This window comes from Mchenga conophoros, linkage group LG14 (assembly GCF_057382185.1).
Source record: "Mchenga conophoros isolate Kocher_MC1m ecotype Shallow Benthic linkage group LG14, M_conophoros_male_GT1.1, whole genome shotgun sequence".
NCBI lineage: Eukaryota > Metazoa > Chordata > Actinopteri > Cichliformes > Cichlidae > Mchenga > Mchenga conophoros.
Genome location: NC_140539.1, coordinates 35,813,585 through 35,824,224, shown reverse-complemented (window position 1 = coordinate 35,824,224; position 10,640 = coordinate 35,813,585).

The following is a 10,640-nucleotide window of genomic DNA, read 5'->3' as shown; positions in this document are numbered from 1 at the left end:
CCCGGTTCTTAAAAAGACAGTACACTTTCTGACGGCTCAAAACGATCCCAGCAGATTTTCGCTGGAAAAGTCTGCCTCTGCGCACCACCACAGTGGATTTTAAACCAAACCATCAGGATGTGACTGAAGTACAGACTTCCAGCTTTAGCTTAGCGGGCTTTACAAAAAAAATGTCTGGGAACAAGACATTTTTTTATACAGAGCCCCCAACTTTAGAGGCTTAAAGATAATTGGACAATTGACTGAAAATTAATTTGTCACACCTGTCCATTTATTATTATTTCAAGCACACCTAATATTCTGAAGTTCAACTTGTATTTTATGGCTTTTCGCTGCATTTTTAAATGTGAGAGAAGAAGAGATGGCAGTGTAAGTGAGGAAGGCTGCCATTAAGCTAAAAAAACAAACAAACAAAAAAACCAACAACAACAAAACAATAACATAAATAAAAACTCTCAGCATAGAGAGAGAGGGAGCAAAAACTGTAGGAGTGGCCAAATCAGCAATCAGACATTTAAAAAATGAATAAAAGGTCTAAAAGACTACAGAAGACTGAAAAAGTGCATGATCACAGATTTATTTTCATGGCTAAGGAAAACAATTTGACAACATCTAACCAAGATGAGAACACTCCCAGGGAGGCAGAAGACAAAAGTATGGAGAAGGAGAGAAACATGGTCCGAAGCAGGCCACATTATATGTCAAACATGGAGCCAATCAAACAGCATGGGCACACATGGCTGCCAGGTGAAGCAGGTCACCAGTGTTTAATGGTTGTGTGATGATTTCTGAAGTGGACAAAAAGCAACACAAGAGGGCTTTTTTAAGGCAAATAGATTCCATGGCACTGATGTCACCGCAACAGAACAGCTTTTCAGCTATTAGATACAAAACACCTGGCAGAGCATCTAAATGGAGGAAACGGTATTTTGTCCATAGATTCCAGACTTCAATCAGGCGGTCACTGCAAAGGCTTTTCATAAAATAAAATTATGTCACAGTCCAGTTATTATTATTGAGCTTCCGAAAATGAAGAATTATATTTAAAAATGACTGTAAGTCACACATAATCCACTGTGGTGGTGGTCTTCAGAACCAAAAGTGCAATACTTATGTTGTATTGGTTCAGAACAAACAATTAGATCCATAATCTAATTGTTCGTTCTGAACCAGGCATATCAGGAATCTGCAACCTTTAGTATCTATCAGTGTTGGTCAAGTTACTTGAAAAAAGTAATCAGTAACTAATTACTGATTACTTCCCCAAAAAAGTAATCCCGTTACTTTACTGATTACTTATTTTCAAAAGTAATTAATTACTTAGTTACTTAGTTACTTTTTAAAAACACGATTTACAACCTGAAGAGGTGAGAAAGCGATAGATCTTTCAGCCCAATTCTACATTTTCTACATAATCCATCATACAAAATGTAATCAAATGGAAAAGTCTCTCTTTTTTTAACTTGCTTTATCAGTTTTAATCTTTTAACTTTATGCATCAAGCAAAAATTGAATTATTGAATAAATGAGTTTACCATTTAAACCTTTTTTCTGCACATTCCAGCACATAAAATAAAATATTTTTTGTGTTTACACTCACTCTTTCAAATAGATGCAAGTAAAACACAGCAGAAAATAAATAAAGTCAAAGACTCAGCGGTCCTGTTGCTCTATTTTCACCTGTAAAGCAGGACAAGGGTAGGCGGAGGTTTACCCTGGTGCAGGTGTGCCGCGGTCAGTTGAAGAATCCGTGAGTTTCTCTGTGAGTTTCCCATTACGTCGTTGGGCACTCGGTGCTTGCTCGGAAGTTTAGGGGTTTTTTTCGCTGTAAAAAGAAGTTTTCTTCCCACGCACGATGGACGCTAATGTTTTTGTCACTTTTTATGGAATCAAACTCAAAGTAAGGTCAGTACTTCCACGCTTTAAACGCTGCACACTCATACTCTCTCCCACAATCGATATGTGATCCATTGTTGATCTGCACACAGCTGTTGTCACTAACGGTGCACTCGCTTACACATTCTCGCAAAAAATCACGGTTTTAGTAACGCAGCGTTCCTATGGGAAAGTAACGGTAATCTAATTACCGTTTTTGCAATAGTAATCCCTTTACTCGTTACTTGAAAAAGTAATCAGATTACAGTAATGCGTTACTGCCCATCTCTGGTATCTATTATATTATAGACAATAAATAAATAAATAAATAAATAAATGGACCAATCAAAGATTTTTGAGCCATATATTAAAGTGAATAGTCTGTTAAGCATAACTATCAATCTTACTAATATGTGTAAATAATTACTCATTATAATTACTCATCACATATGACTACTGTGGGCAATAATGAATTAATCTTCTGTTATATCAAACCTGACTCGACCATCAGTTTAGTTTTTCCAATAATAATCTTAAAATATATTCTCTGTTGTTGATCCATACTCCAAAGTACAATATATATATGTAATTCCTTCTTAAATTTTGGCAAATGTAATTCATAAACCGGCCATGAGATGGCACCAGCAGCCAGCCAGCTAACATGACCTGATAAACCAGCGGTAAGCTGACCTGAACACACAAAAATTTGTCATTAAACCTTGAACCTGAGGAGATCTATCCATGGAAAATAACCGAGAACAAAGTGCACTGCCTACTTCAAGCATAAAGGTGACTGCTCTTTCCTCACAGCTGTACAGAAAAGATTACACATTTACTCTTTTTCTACTTACTAATTATTTTTCACAGATTCAGATTTCTCTTAAATATAATTAGATGAAATAGATAAGATCTCCTTTATTTTTCTGCGTCACAGAAAAATCAGATATATCAAACAAAACTACTGTTGTAAAAAAATAGAAAACTAAAAGCTTAACTGAATATGAAAAATAAAGTAAAAGAAGTGAGCTAAAAGAACTACAATAAACACATTTTAGACGCAGTTTTAAATATAAAAACACAAGTTTATGGTCACTCTAATCATCTCCAAATACCACTTAGAGAATAGAATTACATCACGTGAAACAAAAAGGATACAAGATTTATATTTTACACTTTTATTTTTATTTATTTATTTTTTAAACATCTGGTATTTGTTTCAGCCCAGTGTCACACATTCACAACAGTTATCAGCAAGAATATGTCAGACAGCAAGCACATTAAATTAATGACACCCTTTATCTGCCTTTTAAATTTGCTTTACAGGTCCTGATAAAGGTGTAGCTCTTAAAGGGACAGTACACCCCAAAATCAAGTTGACCTCCTCTTCCTCTCTCCCACAGCTCTATTTAAACATATAGTTTTATTTTGGTCTGCTTTGCCCACATTTGGAAATATCAGCTGTAGAAAAGGGCCAGCTTTTCTCTTGAATATAATAGAATGAAATCATCTCGTGGTCCTCAAAGTGCCAAAAAAATATCTTGAAGAAAAAATAACTCAACAGCCACTTCTTATTCATGAAGCCGTGACTGCAAGGCTGCTTTAAAAACAGCTTTTTGTAAAAACAGTTTTCTTTATAATGAACAACACCCACCAAAAGAACATCACATGGACCTGTGATGAGGGTGTAAACATTAATACCATCCACCCTCAGCGGAGCTGCAAGTGTATGTGGAGTCTCGGGGAAATGTTTTTTTCACTTCCTGTAATTCTACAGAATGTACCCGGACAGTACTTTTTGACTTTGCCCATTAATGATTTTATGTGTTGACACCAACTACAAGAACCTATTTACCAAAACTATTAATAATGTTTAAACAGGAATACACTCTTTTCTGTAGACAACCCCTACAGAAGCTCTTCCTCTCACCCGTGGGGAATATGAAGGAGAATGAAAGAGTTAACCCTTTGATGAGCTGATGTCAGGACCCTGATGTTGGCTACCTGCACCCTTGTTTTGGTTGGTGGATGGAGAAAGTAGACAGAAAATAGTTCCTCCATAAAGCTTCCCAAAACAAGCTTTGTGGATTTATTTATCTATTTACTTTTTGTAGTTACATAATTTCTTAAAGAGACACTCCTGCAGTTTATCAAAGGTTAGGATTTTCTGATGCAAAAATCCAGAGGATCTGAATTTGGGGTTAACTGTCCTTTCTAATGTTGTAAATTTTGTTGAGCTTTTAAAGCAGGATTTTCAATGTAGTTGCTGTAGCATGCAACTGGATATAATACACAAGGTAATGGGATCAACCAGCTTTACAGTGACTAAGCACATTCAGAGATCTCCAGCCCGGATGACGTACTGTTTTGTGTCTCGTTAGTCTGGGCAGAATAGCGCAGGTGAGATAAGGCTGAGTTGGTTACGTTTAATGTTTCCCCAGGAGACCACAGGCATGTTTATGTGCTTTATTTTTCAAGGATTTTGAAAAGAGATCATTTAATATGAGCAGTACACGTTTAAAGCATGTGCCGTCTCACACGCTCTGTCTAGCGAGCACAAATATGACAGAGTATCCTGCCGTGGCCCAGTTTCAGCGCATGAAGTCAAAACAAACAGCTCCTCTGTTGTTAGGCAGAAGGCTGAGTGAGTAATGACCACACAGGATTTGTTAATCACCTGATAAGATCTTGCAACCAGACCAAGTGTATCTAGCCATCCCTGGAACACATACAGATGAGACCTGCTGCCAAACTAAGAGACAGGTGGAGGGAAACACCAGACAAGCAGCATCAGTTACACAATAAGAGCCCCAGAAGAATCAGTGGTCTTAGTGGACTGTAAGATGAGATATTATGAGAGCAGTCAAAGAAGTCTGCCTCAACAAAACCTTCCAACAAAACTAAAGTCACAAAAGATTTTAAGCTGCTTTTATTATATCTAATTTCTGACGCTGCACAGTTTTTATGACCCAGTGCCCACGGAGTTAATTTAGATAGTACTTCACATTAGGTACATAAATAAGTGCCCAGAGGAGCAGAGACTGTAACACAACATCAGGTTATATAATCATGGTTATGATGGAACATAATGTGCTGTGACAAACCTGTGATAGAGCTCAATGTGATGTGGTGTAATCAATTTTTATGTAACATGATGTCACATGACAGCACATACAGTATGGAAATATGTCGTTTGACAGGTGACATAATCTAATCTGGAGGCTACTTTACAATAAAATCATTAAACCTGTTTACAAATTGGTTAATAATTGTTTGGTAAAACATTTATGAGCATTGTGATTATCTGAAAGTTGCGACAGAAACAGAAAACAGCTGATGATCTGGAAACGTTTTGGATCGCTTCTGTAAAATTGTATCTGATTGTTTTAAAAAGGTATAAACAGGCAGGTCGAGTGGTGGCGGCGTGAATCATAAGACTGGGAACTCTTTAGTTTTGTTTGCTCTGGATTTTTACTGTATTTTACCAGCTCTTTGGCTCGCTTTAGTCACCAGAAATACTTGGTTGAGGTTTGGGAAAAGACTGTGGTTAAAGTTGGAAGTTTAAGTTAGAAGTGTTCCAAAGCATATGTCACAGCTTGAGCAGTAAAGGAAATTGTGCTGCACTGTTTCATGCCAAAGCTGTTAAAAGGTCCAAAGCTGGCACACTGGATGGCTATTTAAAGGCTGAACGCATGCAGAGAAGGAGGGCACCATTTCTGGTGTTTGTGCTGTGTTTTGCTCCATGAAACATTGTGCTGCAAGTCATCAGATCATCAGAGGAGTTAAATCCAAATCTCTAATTTTGTCTGGTCCAGGTGACTGACAGCAATTTTTCTATGGCCTGCTATAACATCATACTGACACTTGTCTTTGCTTCATGGCACTAATGCTTCCTCGTACCTTCAGCAAACTGACTAAATGTTTAAAAAAAGGGGAAATATTGCAGAAATTTAAATTTTAAAGCCATTTCAACTTGTTGTTTAGCATCTGTTTAATGAATATATTGCTCATTAGATGTGAACATTTTCAAAATAGACTTCTTCTTTACATTAAACAGAAGTGAAAAAGGTGGAGGTGTTTTTTCCAGGTTGTTATGCAATTATGAATTATAGGTTATTGTGCAATTGTTTTACTGGTCCTGCCCACCTGACACAAGTGTATGCTTCACAACACTGAGGCCCCGAGACCGAGGACAGGCTTGCTGGTGTTATTACAAAACAAGAATAGCTAAGCTATAACTCAGTATAGAAAGTGTTATGTCTGCTGATGTCAGGACAATTATTTTATTATTGCAACTAATATGAGTTTAAACTTTAATAGCTCAGATCTACATGTATCAGCTGTTTGTATTTTAAAGTGTTACCATAGTGTTACCAAATAACCCGGGGAGATCAGACCTCACATGCTCACACATGCTACACAGTCTTGATTGTTCCTGGCTGATTAACTGGAATCATTATGCTATATTTCCCTGTCATATAGGTCAGTGTCAACCCATCTAAGCTTAAAAAGTGCTCCATCTTTGAACTGGTGGCCCGGTGCAGAGACGTGGATCCCCTTTCACTTTGAGCATGGATCAAGTGAGGGGAGGGGGGATGTCAGCGATGAGCTCATTGTTGTGAGAGCCAAACAACAGCCTCCCCGGGGATAACACGAGCTCCCTCGAGGCTCTGATCACGGACAGAGGAAAGTGACGACGGTTTCTAGTGTTGATATAAACACCCGGCACTCGGGGGTTTACACGGCAATGTCAGTGACTCAAGCAGAGGTTACTGCTGAAGTTTGTTCGGGGAGACGTCGTTAACTTTCCTCTGGGAAATTTATAAAATGCCTGCAGTTGTCCTCAGAGCAATGCAACACTAAACATAATATTTGTCTCGTTCTCTTTGCACTGAAACCTCACCCTGTCAAAAAGACCTCAAAATGACACAAGAGGTCTTTACTATCTCAAATTAGCCTGACACTGGTTCACCATAATGATGATAATAGTACAAATGTAATTGATATAGCTGTTTTGAAAAGGTTTTGACAAAGAAACAAAAACAGGGACCTAAATGCAAACAGTAGGCCAGGCACTGAAAACAAAACAAGACAAAGTTAAAGTTGTGTTTTTCCCAAAAATGCAAAATACAAATTACAAGAACACTGAAAATGATGCACAAACTATTAAAAAAACAATAAAAAAAATGACAATAAAACATGCTACAACATAAAAAAAACAAACTGATAAGGATGTGTGTTTAAAAGTGCTTGGAAGGAAGTTACTGATACTGCATTACATCCTGAGATGGGATGAAAATGAAAATGATCTTAGACTCAAACAGTTTATCAACTACTATGCTGGACTCTATGCTGGGTGTGAGCTGGGGTGATGGCTCGAAATACTCATTAATATACCCATTTTATAATAGTTTCATTTATATTTCAACATCAGATTTTAAAGTCAGAAGAACTGAGAGTTCGAACATCTTGTTTAAAGTTAAAATTTTTAACAAGTTTTTAATAAAAATCTATTTCGTAATGTTCCCCATGTAGAAAACTGTTAAAGCTTTGTGTGAGAAAGAATGGATTACTTACTGGATGTGGTGTCAGAGAACGAGAACAGTGTCTCCAAACGACTTCTCAGGGTGGAAAAAAAAAGGCCAGCGTTTATCAGCTGATCTGAGATTTCTGGCAGTAACAGATGGGTGAACATAAGGAGAAGAACTGGAAAGAGACAGAGAGACTGTGGTGTATCAAACCCACAGTGATGGAGTTGGACACCTGCACCGCCACGGCTCCATCTTGCCAATGAAGTGTACTTCTCCATTGTTTAGAAGTGCACCAAAACGCAGAGAAACACAAACAGCCTGATATCAGATGGAGCTCTGTGGAACATTATCAGATCAGATGGGATAACATGGTTTTATGAGACGTGAGGGCTTCAAGCAGCTCGCGTGCTAATCTGATGAACTCTGGTGTATCCTTGAAACTTGCTGATGTCGATGACCAGGTGTGTGTGTGTGTGTGTGTGTGTGTGTGTGTGTGTGTGTCAGTATTAACTCTTGTAGCTGTGAGTTTGGAAGTCAGTCCTGGTTCAACAGACACCTCAGCCCGTCTTGTGACAGATTGCAGTCTGATAGTGTGTTCACTTTCAGCATGGACATTATGTAATGAGCACTTAAAGAGTCCTTAACAGACTCCCTAAAGACTGTGGTAAAGTCCAACAAAATACATGTCATACATTAGCCAACCAGGTTGCTCTGATGCACGCATACAGTAGAAGTTAACCACCGTGTCAGATGTGTGAGGTAACGTCAGCACTTTGGATTATTCTGTTAATGACGCTCTAATGTTGTGAAATTGTGCACACGCATTGCAGAATTTTCATACGTGCATAATAAATGTCTTTTGAAATGCTTTTTAGGGCGAAGTGCTGCATGTAGTTCGTCAACCTGTTTTCACCCCAGTGTATGAGTTAGTACCGCTTTGCCAAAGTCGCTGGGTGTGGCTAATTTACAAGCAAGGTGTCCATTGGCGTGCGTGCCCTGATGCACCGGGTTAGGGTCTAACTGAGGATGATTGGTCACTCAGTTTGTGAAAGAGCTGTGCTTCTTTTAGCCATAGTAGTCTTAGGTGTGTAACTCTAACTAGTGGGTGGAAGTGAAAGTAAAAATAAAAAATAAGTGGGGGAAACTATCACTCTAGAGGCAAAACCACAGAACAGGAAAACACACAACCGAGAGAGAGGACTTGACAAAGGACACTAGCAGACACACCTGGTGAAACAGAATCTAATGAGAGAGGGGAACCAAATGCAAACATATGTACACGAGACAAGATACTATCAAAATAAGACTGGGAGTAACAAACACCAAGACCAGGAATTAGACACATGAAGCTGACACAGACAAAAAGTTAAACAATGGGACATGACTGACTGGGAAAACAAGACTAACTTGACGCAACCAAATAGGAAAACCAGACAACCATGGGGACAGAAAGAGAAGCAGGACTACAAAGAAACTGAGGATATACAATATAATCTGAAACCAAAAACAAAGTCTGAGTCTAAATAAAGCGAAACAAAACAAGAAACAAAATTAATAAGATTCAAAACTATGCCACAATGGGTTTCTTATTATTACATTTAACATGTGTCTGCCGTGTGTACATATGTGTGTCTATTTTCTGCTTTTAACCTCGCGGTGTTTCCCTAACAGTTGTACAGCACATTAACTGACATTTGTTGTTTTGCGCTCTATTAATAAGCTCGACTTGACACGACCTGCCATGAGCCAGACAATCAACACCTGCTTCAGTGGACGGGATACAAATGAAGGAAATCTGACCTTCTGTATAAACACATTAACTCAGCGAGTGGCAATAATCAACCTACATTTGATTTCTGACCTGAAAACAATGCAGGAGCATTTCTTTGTCATTCATACTGTCCCTGTTTTGTTTTTTTAATTCTCAGCTTCTAAATGTTTTGATTATTTCCAGGTTTACGTGAAAATACGATGGATTTTTGATGCCTTTTTTGGACCTTGCTGAATTTAAGTCTGTCATTATTTAAATGATTTCAAATCTCCCCCAACCTCATATTCTGCCTCGTTGCTTCGGGAGAAATAAATCCATGAGTGAACAGACATGATGTGCTGCAGATGCACATTCCTCCACACTGTGTTGGTTCGACTTATTATAACAAGGATTTGGTTGGCTGACACTCGCAGGCACACATTTACGTGCTTATGCACACACACCAGGTCCATCTGTCCGACTCTGTTTGAGGTGAAACGGATGATGTAATGCTGTTGCTCTTCAGAAGCCTGACACCCCCCTCCTGCTCTCTTGTTTCATAAACCTGTCAGATTTCTCAGATTTCTTCCTGATACGCAGCAGCACTTTTTTTTCTCTCTGTATTGTTTTCTTTGTTTCCTTCTGTAATCTCTGTAAACTTACACCATGTTGGCATCAGACCGTGCTGCTCAGCTGAAAGGGGTTGTATTTCTCTCAATCTACAAGGAATCCTCTCCCTTATCAACACATGCAAAGTAAAAAATGTCCATGTTTAAAACACCTGTTTTAAACAAGCATTTCAGACACAGTGACACCTACCTGTTAATGCAACTAACGACATTAACAGGTAGGTGTCACTACCTGTTAATGCAGAAACCGCTACTGCTAACGACGCGTGTCTTTGTCAAAATCAAACAGTGGTTTGACATGTCAGTGCACGGGAGCAGTTTCCTTCTTGCCCAGTTACAACTTCACAGTTATTCAGACGTCAGAAAAAACTTATAGACGTGACAAAAGCTGATCTGAGCAGCCGCCTGTCCTCCTGCATCAATTATCTACTTAAACGCAGAAGACAAATTTTTCAAAGAAAAAAAATAGCCCACCATTTAGATCCAAAAGAATAAAAATGGTTCTCTTTTGGAGAAATTCATCAGTTATAAAGAGATTTTACTTGGAAAGGTCAGTCAAGAGACAAAGATGGTAATAAAATGTGCAGGAAACTTCCTGTTCAGCCTGTATGAATTCTGTGAATTCCTCTGGATAGTGGCTGACGATGTCCTCCCTGCTGTTACTGCAGTCTCTAACAGCTCTTTCCCTCCTCAGTACTCTCTCCATAACATTGGTAGCAAACAATCTAACTTCCATTAGATGAATGTATGAGCAAAGCCTGGTTTAAGCCTGCAGACCCGTTTAAAGTATCTTTGTGAAACCAGCCCCTGGACAAAAACAACCTAAAGCACAACACTGGGTGTCTGTTGTTTCGACAC